Genomic DNA, 12,144 nt, shown 5'->3' on the forward strand with positions numbered 1-12,144 from the left:
TGACTGGATCATGAAACACATTAAGTATCTCTAATAGAAATTCAGGTCAGTCAGTGTGCCCTCACTTATGATTGAAAAATCTTGTCCTTCACCTTGCTTATGCCTAGCACTTTCAACTATCTTTTTTTTTATTAGTTGTGGTTTGCTGAGTAATGATAATTAATAAAATTTCATCTGTTGTGACAAAACATGTTCCTTCTGCATATTAAAAAAAAAAAAATCCTTTTTCCTGATTCAAGAAAAACTACATTATCTTGAAATTTAGACACTTCCAAACACTTTAGTAAGTATTGTTCCCACACTGGTCAGTTCCTGAACTTATGGTTATGAGTCAGATTTCTATCAAAATATTGGGCAGGCAAAACTGAAAACAGATGCTATTTTGATAATAACAACAATATGTGCTAGAAGGGAAATAATTATAGTTTCCTAATGTGGCAAGTTGACCTTGGCAAGGTATCAGATGCCCATTAGGCTGCTTTATCAATTCTTTCCCTCAAGAGAATAGGGGAGAAAACATGACAAATGGCTTATGGATCAAGATAAGGACAGGGACATTACTTCAAGATTATCATCATAATAAAAATTGACTCAACTTGAGAAAATTATTTTAATTCATTGCCACTTCACGGTAGAGTAGGATAATGAAAGCAGATCTTAGAACACCTTCCACCATCCCTCTCTTATTCTCAGGCTCAACTTCCCTGCCAAATTCTCTACCTTCTCCCCTCAAGCGAAAGAGGAGGATAAGGTATGGGTATTGCAGTTAGTTCATCATACTTTGGCTCCGCCTAACCTTTCTTCTCTCTCTCTTCCCCTGTTCAAGCATGGAGTCCCATCCTCCATAAATTTTCCTGACATGGATTGTTCCTATGGGATACAGTTCTTCACAAACTGTCTGGTTCCCTCTTATGGGGCGCAGTCCTTTAGGAACAAATTGCTCCATCACAAGTCTCCCATGGGGTCACAGATCCTGACAGAAAACCTGTTCCAGTGTGGGCTACTCTTCAGAGCTGCAACCCTCGAGTCACCTGAATTGAGTAAGATGTGCAATAATCACTAGTGACAATAATATCTTTTATCCTGGAGTTTTCTCAGTTCTGTTTGCAAATGGTTTATGTTTTGTATGAAGCGTCAAAAGACACTGATTTCAACATGATTTTCCTGAAGCGATGGACCTCTTCTATAAATTCTTTTTATTTTTTTCTCATAATAAGCAATGAAATACCAGCTGAAGAAACTTTGCAACTGGCATATTCTTGCATTATCAAGGCTAACCAAACTTATCATAGGGTAAAAAATGGTAGACTGTCAGTTACAGATCAGTACATTTGCAACAGCTGCTGTTGCTCTTAGACTAAAATTTCTATGCATATTTTCTTACTACTTCTTTCTAAAAGCACTGCTGCTCAAACATCTGAAATTCTATTACTTTTGACAACATTATTCCCTCTTGTTTACACATAAACATTTTCTCTTCTCTTAACTTTTAGGACCTTGGGTAGTACCATGAAGAAAAAAAAGACTATAGTCCAGAAAGGTGAAAATGAAATAATTTTGATATAAATGAAAAATTTAAAATTTGTTTCAGTACAAAATTTTTCAACTATGAAGATTGTCAAATGGTTGTCTTCTAAGACAACCATTTAAGACACCTGCATGACTGATGAAGAATATGTACTCAAAAATTCAAGTTCTCAAAAATTCAAGAACTTGAGTCATCAGCAAATGTCAACAGATACTTTTCAGAAAAGATTGTACAGAAAATATTACCTAGGCAGTATTTTTTAAAATGTGTTAATGTTAGCAGTTTCTCATTTACCATTTCTGAATGATTCCTTCTTTCTTCTTATTTCTCTAATAATGATGGACTTTCCTTGATTAAGAAAGTACTTTGAACTATTTTTATTACCAAACCAAAGTCTATAATCATAATTTGTCATAACAGTACTTTTTTTGATACTACAAGGTCATAGAAGATCATTAATTCTAGTGTCTGGCTAAGCTACAGAGAAATATGCAACAGGCTCATCTCATTGCAATAGGCATTTTGGATAAAACTCCATCTGGCATATGGTCCCAGCAATTCCCAGCTGGTGCATGATCCACTGCACAGTCTATAGCAGCCCCCTGTGGGTTAACACTGGGCAACATATCAAAAAGCTGCTTCTGGCTTTCTAAAGACACTCAACTGCTGAAATTCAGCACATCAGAGGCTGTGTGAGTAAGACTCAAAAAGTTCAGCATTAATGAGGCAAAAATGTAGTGGTAGCAAAGGCACAAAATTATTCATGCTGTCCAGCTGGGAAATTAGACTGATCTATCCTTTATCACCAGAAATTAAATCGATTCTTGAGTAAGTATTAAGGGTAGCAATGGAAAGTTTTACATGAGCTTAGTGACACAAACAGCAACTTCATTCTTTGCCACAGCTTTCTCCTTAACACCTTGCTTGGATGAAGAATTTCCACCCACCCATGTTGATTTATGTCTTCATATACTTAATGGGTAGTAAAACCAAAGGATTTCTTTACCATTATTGCAAATTATCTGCATCGTATGGCAGACTAAAGAACCTTCTTCAAAAAATTTTACTAGACAAAATGGAAGTAATAAAATCCCAAACATGAAGATGTAATTGGGTACGTTAAAGTAGTTCATGTCTCTTTCAGTTTGAAGGAAAATATAGCACTTTATGAATACAGATACCAGCAATGGAAATTTTAATTGATTCTTATATGGGTTTGTGTGATTATAATTCACCTCATAATTTTTCTTTCATTAGAAAAATAAAATTGGGGCCGTTTGCTTGACGGAATTCTCTCTTTAGATTTCTAAAACTATATTATTCAAAAGAGAGTAAATAAGTTGTTTGTGTTTGCCTCAATTAAAAATTTTGTGCCCCCGAAATATAAACATGAATTTGTGGCCCACTGAAATGACCATTTGTTTAATTTGCTGTAATTGGTAACTTCAGAATAGAAGATTTATATCTGTGAATGGAGTTTCTTTCAATGAAAAATAATAAGACATTAAAACCTAAGAAAAGTCTGCTTTCTGGAATGTAAATTTAGAAGACAACCATTTGACAATCTTCATAGTAGAAAAATTTTATATGTAAACAAAGTTTAAAATTTTTCATTAATGTCAATTACATTTATTATTTTATGAATTATTACTATCTGATAAGAGTGACTTAGGGAATTGTCTGGATGCATAAGACAAAGCAAATTTTGTAATTAACAAGAATGAACTTTTTATGTTCCATTTGTGTGCATAGAACACTGCAAGTAGCTGAGTATACATGGCATTCTACACTAAAAATATTTCACATGAAGGCAAAATAAAAATGAAATAAGAGTTCTCTACAAAATATCAACAACAGTTCTTACTAGATCCATCTTTATGTTTTTAATACATACCTCAAAATTCAATATAGGAAAAGGAATCAAGTTTTTGGAGAGGTTCAGATGGCTGGAGCAACAAAGGCAGGAATTTATGATGCTCTGTTTAAAAGATTCTCCAACAGAAGGTGGGTCATTGATTACTGCTGATTTTTAAGTTAGCTTGTGTGTTACATGGCAATATTCCCTCTCAATATTTTGGATAGACTACATGCGTTATTTTCCATCAAGTTGCATGGAGGTATAAAAATGCCATAGATTTGAAGAATAAATTTCATTTCAGTTACTGCTAAATGCTCACAGAAATTCCCAGTCCAAATTCAATATCTTCAGCTCTGTCCCCTATGCCACGAAGAACACAGCCCATCCCGCTCACCTTGCCATACTTTATCCCCACTTTTGCTCACCCATCTACAAGCCAGCCTTATTTTTTCATCTATTCAAAATTGCAAACCAAATCCTGCCTGAGCTAATAAAAATATAAAGTCTGGCAAGTGTTGTCCAAAGCATGTCACTTATTAATTTAAACCCAGCATGTGGCTAGTTAGCGCACCACATTTAAATCTAGAGAAGGGAACTGCAGAAAACAAGGACTATCCCTGCTCTGACTTCAAAAGACAGCTGTGTAAGACTGAACTACACCAGTAACACAGACTTACTCACATCTCTGTGAGCGGATGTTAATATCAAATATTTCAAGAAGTTTTTTTTTCTCGTTCACTACTAGATAATGTATACATGTTCTGACTAATTTAAAAAGGATTCCAAAAATTGCATAGTTGTAATGGGAAGTTGTTATTTTTTTAAATAAACCCAGATTACACACAAAATGTCTACAACATTTGTTTTGCTATTAGATATTACTGATAGTATCAGGATAACACTGTAGAAGTGTAAACTTGTCAAAATGGAAGCCACATGAAGTCTCCACAAGCAATCTGGCACTAACTCTTCATCTCTGCAGGGAAAAAAAAAACACCTTGTTATCATCCATTTCTAACTCCTTGTTCTGCCACAGAACAGCTTGATTTTTTCTGAGCTGTGATTTTACTTTTTCTCCTGATGTGAGAACGAAGCCACATGCGGGCACAGTGGGTCGCAGGTTGGTGCTTCCCACCTGGTGGGACAGGAGGTTGCTGGAAGGGTGAGCTGGAGGGTGCTGGGAGCAGCTGTGGCAAGGCACACAGGGACACACTTCACATCCCTCTGTGCTCAGCCTGGGGATGCACAGCTTCCCTCAAGTCACCCTAGGACTATTCACACTATTTTACTACTCCTGATGAAAGCCAACTGATTTTTAACAGTATTTTACTCCTTATTTGCAATATTCTAATTACCACACACAGTTAATACTGAATGAGAAAGAAACAAAAACTACTTGGATAGAAAATTATTGTCACGATTCTACTTAGCAGATTAGAAGACTTTGCATAAAATGAAATTTAGTTTTGTGAATTTTTTGGAGAAGCAACTTTTGCATCTGCAGAAAGGAATTTAATTTCTTCTTATCCCTATCCAATATGCAATTTTAAGGTTTCTGTATATGTCAACAAGCTTTGAAAACCAATTTCTTTGAATTAGATTTTTTTCATTGCTGTTAAAGCCTGCACATACTTCCTGAAGTTAGATTCACTGTGGGTGTAAGTGACAGACTGTATTTCTAACCAAACACATTCTCACAGGAAAAAAAAATGCTTCTCAGTATCTGAGGACTACTTTGCAACCTACTATAGCATTCTTAGACTCTTGATCATGTAGTTTGTTTCTCTAGTAGTTTAGCTATGTCTGGCTATCTTTTGAAAAAAATTCACACAAAATTTTCTCTCAGTCTGATACTCATGTTGATAATGAAGATTGGTTTTAAATTTCATTTCTGGTTTTGGACAGTTTTAAATTGCCTGTTCAGAGAAACCACTCTTATTCATAGGTTATGTCATTTCCAAGCAGTATTTTATAAGGTGATCCTGTCCCTCCACAATCATATTCAAAATACTTAGATTATTTGATGAAAAAGCTCTCATGCCTGTACTCCAGAGGTAACCATTTTCCATTTTTGACATGAAGCTTAGTCATTGAAACTCTTATGTAGAGTATTGAAGAAATCCAGACAAGTCTGTGGGAAGAATTACTTTTTATATGCTACATTCAGAACAGCAGGGGATTATGTCTTGTCATTCTCTTTCTATCATTTTAAGAATTACTGAACACTACTGCCCTTCACTTATTTACTGATGCAATTCAGAAATACTGCAATTTGCATGCAAAGAGAATTTGTGTGACTTACTAGGTGAATAAACTAAGAAGATATTTCCTGTTTTAAATATTGTGATTCTTGATTATAGGTACTTTAATTGAATAGAGAAAATTATCCAAGTGCTCAGTGTAATAGTCAGGGATGATTTATTAATCACAGAACTTTTATATGTTAGTCCCTTTTTACTTTGAAAGCTAAGTAAATTTTAGTCCACATGAAATGACAATCTGTAATGCAAAATACTTCCAGTTTGTTTATATGAACATTAGTCTTCAAAACTTCTTCAAATAAAAGCAAAAAACTAAGTTAATTAGCTCCTTAAAATTAGTCTAAGTTAAAATAATGGAATGTAGGTAATTTCTTGTATTTTCTCATTTTGTTCCATAAAAACAAATGTAGATAGATGAAAAATTATTAGTTTTGTTTCAAAAGGTTGGTAATTCTAAACTAAATAAGACAAATGTAACTAAATAAACTGCTCATTTCAGATTTTTTATCTCACTATTTTAGTATTAATTTCAGTTCACAAATCAGCTACTTTTGACTGCTTGCTATTTGCTGTGAACCCAATTGATTGCTCCAAGTGGGAATTAATGAATGAAAAACACTGAACCTAAAATAAATCAAATGGATATTTATATCGCAAAAATATAAATCTTATACCCAATACTTATCTCTATAAAGAATTTCTGTCAGCTTTTAAATAAACAAATAATCCTATTTCATTTTTGAGAAGAGATCAGTTTATAGACAACAGAGGCACTCAGTGAAGAAGGACTTGCGAATAAATGTTTTGTGTTGTTCCACTGACTAAAATATTAAGCAGATTCCTGAATGATGGTTTTATGCTTACTGACTCTTGTTGCATAAGATATTAAAAGTTACAGTAATAATTGTAGAAGACACCTATTGCTTGATGGTATGTGACTGTTACTGATGAGTAAAACCTTATAAGTGTTTTAGGTTAAAATTGTCTCACTGCATGAAAGTTCTGTCATTGCAAATTTCAGTTATACATGTAATATGGCATTACGTATGACAGAGGTTTTCATCCCCTAACATCTACATAGTTGTTCATTGGTGTCACTCCAGTATGCCCACGTCTGTCCTACACAGGGGAGTCCAGCAAGCACAACGTACTCCAGATCTGGCCACAGCAGCGCTGAGTAGAGCAGAAGGTTCACCCTGCTCAAACTCCTGACAGTGCTTCTTCCAGTGCATCCCAGTCTAGGTTTGCATTTCTTTGCCCTTACTGAGCATTCCTCATTCATCTACAATTTTTTGACCACCAGGGCTCTTCTGAGAGTAAAAAGAAATAGTTATTTCAGGATAAAAGAGAACCCCAAAATTAGAAGAGACAGTGTCAGTGTGTTACCCAGCAGTAGAATGGAAAATGTTTTTAAAATATTTTAAATCTGGCAGTATGGGATACAACTTGTCTTTTAAGATCTTATTTATACATAAAGATATGAAAAATAGAGGAGACTCAATTTTCTGAAATGCAAGTCATAATCATAATAGAAACAAACTGTGAAAATAGTAATCAGTATTTTGATATCAGGGAAAAAACCCACAAGACTTTCAACACAGTACAAAGGATTGTACTTGAGACAGAACTACTGTGTGTGGGAGCCAGAGCAGCAGCCAGTGATCAGACTGGAGGGAGCTGGAATGAGTTTCTTACTTCCTCTCAGTCCGTGGTGCTGACCACAGCTGGGCCAAAGGATCAGGCTCTCAGCCTGGTATGAGTGCACATTCTTTACAGATGGTTTCAGTGTGCCTTAAAATAAGAACCTTAGAACATAAATTGGAGGGAAAGTTTACCTTATGGTCTGTTTTGAAAAATAATGAAAGGAATAAGTCTGAACTGCATTTGACTGACTTCACATTGAACAGTTTTGGAAATTTTGTGACTGGCGTTGCCTCCCTTCAACATCCTTCATGTCCTGAATCCACAGATGTCATGGGCATGTGACATTTTCCCATAGTCTTTATGCCTTAATTTATGCTCTATTCTAGTAGCCAAAAAAGCTTAAAAAACCCCAAAAAAACAAAAAAAACCCCAAAACAAACAAAACCAACCCGCCCCCAAAAAAAGGAAAAAAAAAAGCCTAAAAATGCCAAACCAAAAAAAATATAGAAACGCATACCAAAAAAGAAAAATTTGAAATGAGAAATGACACTTCCCAGTAGTTAGTCATTACCAGTGAAGGTATCCTAACATGGCTCCTACCAACTGTGAAACCACGAAAACTCCCACGAAAACAAGTGTGCTTTTTAAAGTATGCTTTCTTAAAATGAAAGTGATTTGAAGACAGGAATTATGTTTGAGGAGTGTAGGAGCACTCATGGAGTCCAAAATTTATCCAGAGCCAAAAAATTACATAGTATGGACACCATCAACCTGCCTTAGAAAGTTTTATTCCTTTTCGGGTAAGAGAAATCATGTTTACAGACACAAGCTTATGCCATTTGCCCTCAGAGTCTAAGAAAGTTGTTACCCATCTTTTATGTAACATCTCAGGCATTTTCAACATTTTCCTTCCCAGAGTGCTACACCATTGTCTTCTATCTATGTCACTTGATACTTGGAAGAAATGCTTGGCATTCACAGGCAGTTGGAGCTTCTGGGTTCATGTGAATAGCACAGACAGGTGCTATCAAAGCTTTCCAAGTCTGAGAGAATCAACAATGCTATCTTTATGGTGTAGTGTTTTGTAATGACTTCTGCTTCTACAGACGGAGTCCATGCTTTGCAATTCAGAGATTAGAGGATGAACGAAGCCCTGGCTGGCAGTGATGCAGACAAAAATTGCATATGGGCTGGGGATCTCATAAGTTTTATGGAAAATGATCTCATATCTCATTCTTTAGAGAAACTATTCTCATTATGTTTGGAAGGTCTGTTACTTAGATTCTTGGACCAGACATATCTTCCTGATAAGAGTGAAGACAATAACTTGTCATGAAGTGAAGAGTTTCTTAAGCTGTTGTAACACCATATGAAGCTTCACAGAAAAGAATGAATAATTTCGTATGACTGAGTCAGACATAACTGAATCAGGAATAAAACTTGTGGACATGTCATATCTATTCCAGTGGTATTTACAAGTACACTATTATGTTTCAGAAATTGCAAGCAAAATATTATCAACCTTAACTTCAGCAAGGTTCAACAAGAACTCTTAAATGCTCCTGAGGAATACTACATACATTTCCACCGAATGATCAGTAAGTGCGTTTATTTAGTATTTTAAAGTGATGCTAAAAATTTCACTCTGTGAGTGCTTCTATATTCTGCTCCAGGTGCAATGTACCATAATTCCCTGAGGTACACAGGGTACATTTAATCCACAGCACTTTTATCCTGCTTGATTTCAACAGCTTTACACTGATATTCCCCTGAAGCATTTATTTTGTTTGCTTGCTCCTGAGCCTTGCAGATACTGTAGCAGGTGCATCTCATAAGGCCACTACACCTGAGAGATAATGATACAAAATTCCAGGATACACTAACTGTAGTTTTGCACAGAGAAATAGAGGTTAACACTTCTCTGAAGTGATCTTTCCAGTCATCATCAAACAAAACCCTTTCTTCTTGGCAGAAAGCTTTCTGATAGACACGTGTAGTCCTTGTGCGAATCTTCCCAAGAATTTTGAGCTAAATTTATTCTTGCCTGCATTTAATAATAGCAGCACCTGTCAAGAAACACCATGACAGTTCAGTGGGCATAAAAAGACAAAATAATTTCCAAAGCATTTTTGAATTCACTAACACTTCATTTTTATAGTTGTGTGGAGAAAGAGATAATGAATATTTTGCAAGGGATTTTCCAGAGATACTTATTGCTATAGAAAGCAATATCATCTGTTTTAGTGCTTGCAAAGTGGGGGGAAGATGGTCATAGCAAAGGGGAAAAAAACTAAGACATTCTTGCAACATCATGAATGTCCCATTTGATGCATCTGGGCAGGTTTCTCAAAGCAGAACACAAGAATTTTATGAGTGAACAGCCGGTGACATATTATTTTCAATACTTTGTCAGATCACTAAGGACTGGTTTACCTTTGTTAGTTCAAATGTCCTTACTTATTCATTACTAAATGGAGGCATCAAAACAAGTGACACTGTGGCTGTAAACAATTTCATGTAAGTGCCAAACCTCTATAGATTTCAGAATTAAGGAGATTTTTTTCTGGAAATTTATATTTTCTTATTTATTTTAAAAAGCAGAAGTCTCAGTATTCTGAGACTTATAATTAATATTATATACTTTATATTATATACTCAGTATAATAATATACTCAGTATATTATTATCAGTATAATAAGTTGTCAAAATATTTTTAGAAAAAAAGAAATAAATTGCATAATATTTTTGTATATCTTTAATATTTATTTGATTGCTAATTCAACTTTTACTTGAAATTCGCTCTACAGTATTCATTAAAATTAGTTCCTGATATGTGGGGAAAAGATTCACTAAATTTCTTAGAAACTGAATGCAAATTATTATTATATTGTTCATTATACCATATGGGGTGTTTGTAAAATATTGTATTCTTATTTTGTATATACTGTTATACTAGGTCTGTAGATGAAACAGATACCTGTAGTAACTATTTTAAGTATATGACAAAATGACAATTTCTTAACTGAATACTGGACATTTCACCAGTCAACAGCTATTTTCTACCTAATATTAGTAAATTCAAATAAATATTTACATTTCATACTTATTAATTTCTAACTGCTTTTTCGTAGTAGTCATGACAGTAAAAAATTAATCAAAACAAGTGTTTGATAATGAAACAATGAGATGTTTTAGACTCTGTCAAATATCGCATATATTTAACAGTCTTGTTTAATTGTTTTATGCAATTTTGGCTTTGAATAAAGTGTCTTATATATGCAGTGTTTTCTAGTAATAAAGAAAAGAAACCCCAAAGAGCTTGAAACACAAAACCTTCTGGCAAGAGTACAGGCATTTACTGGGAAGAGGAGAACAGTATACAAAAATATACTGACAATTTTAACAATTTCAAGCACCCCACAAATAGTAAGTGCAGGGAGGTGTATGTGGCCCGAAGTTCGAAGTCCGGCTAGCTGAGGGCAAATGGCCGACGCCCCTCTGCAATTCCTGGCCAGCACCTCTCGGCGTCTGATGGCCTCGGGCTGTGCTGGCTGCTGACTGGCTCACACCGCTGGTATTGGCGAGGAACGGAGCTGACCATTTCACCGGGGGTTAAAGTCGGTTTATTGGTGGTACAGGAAATCCAACATGGGGAAACCAGCCGGGAAAGTGGCCCCGAATAGGGGGGGGGGGGGGTGAAACAGGATTATAAAGGAGGGAGGTGGAACCAATCAGGAAAGGTGAGGGGGATGAAATTCACAGAACTGACATTCCAGGGAAACCAATAATCAAAAGGTAAGGGAGGGGTCCCGGGACCCCAGCCAACCAACACCTCCAGGGAAACGAAGGTTCTGGAAAACCGGGAGGAGTGGGGGGTGATTGACTGAGCCCAGGGAGGAGAAAGGATTTACTAAAAAGGGAAAAAGGGGCAGGAGAAATTATATAACTTGGGTGACAGACACAGACTGAGGGCTGGGGTAACCATAGTAACAAACTGTCAGCAGGGCTGTGGCGGGAAAACTGGGGAGGACAGAACCATTTTACTCATAATAGGGGGAAACAATACATAAATTGGGGAAATAACACAAGAAACTTAACAACACACTACAACAAATAAGCTTTGAAATGAGAAAATTAAATCCTCTAAAGAGTAGTGCAAAAACACAGCATGTATCCATACACAAAGTAAACCAAAAGAATTCAGTTCATCTATATCCAGTTGAGTGTATCCCCATTTCTCAGCCTTTTATTTGGAGAGAGCTAATCATCACTACTATTTCTTTTTTCAATATATTCAAAAATTAGAAATCTTTCACTCTTTCCACAATAATTTAATGTATCCTGTATTCAACTTCTGGCTGATAAATTAACTCCAGAAACATATTTAATCAGAATAGCATCAGCTGTATAACATATGTAGAGTGAGGCACTTCCCTGCCAAGGACAGCTTTTTAGAAAGAGACAATATCATCTGCAGCATCAGGGAAATATTAAGACTTCATTCCATCTCACATTGCCTTTTTGATAACACTTGTGTACTTAAAATCTTATAAGGTTTGTAAGTGTAACATGTTTGTCATCATGTACTGCAAAACTTTTCTTAAAATGAGAGAAAACAAACCAGCTATGTTTGAGGCTGAGGTTCATAGGATGGTGTATTACAGTCCAGTTTACTCAGTCATCCTTAGCATAGACTTAATGGCCAATGGTACCATGCATCACTGAAACACCATCTTGCCTCCAAGTTAATAAAGGATGAACAAAGCCTCTATTTCTTAATTTTATTTTTAACCCACAAAGAGCTGCTTAGAATTTTACAATCATATCAGTGATCTGCTCACTTCATCATGGTA

Source organism: Zonotrichia albicollis, chromosome 2 (assembly GCF_047830755.1).
Source record: "Zonotrichia albicollis isolate bZonAlb1 chromosome 2, bZonAlb1.hap1, whole genome shotgun sequence".
Classification (NCBI taxonomy): domain Eukaryota; kingdom Metazoa; phylum Chordata; class Aves; order Passeriformes; family Passerellidae; genus Zonotrichia; species Zonotrichia albicollis.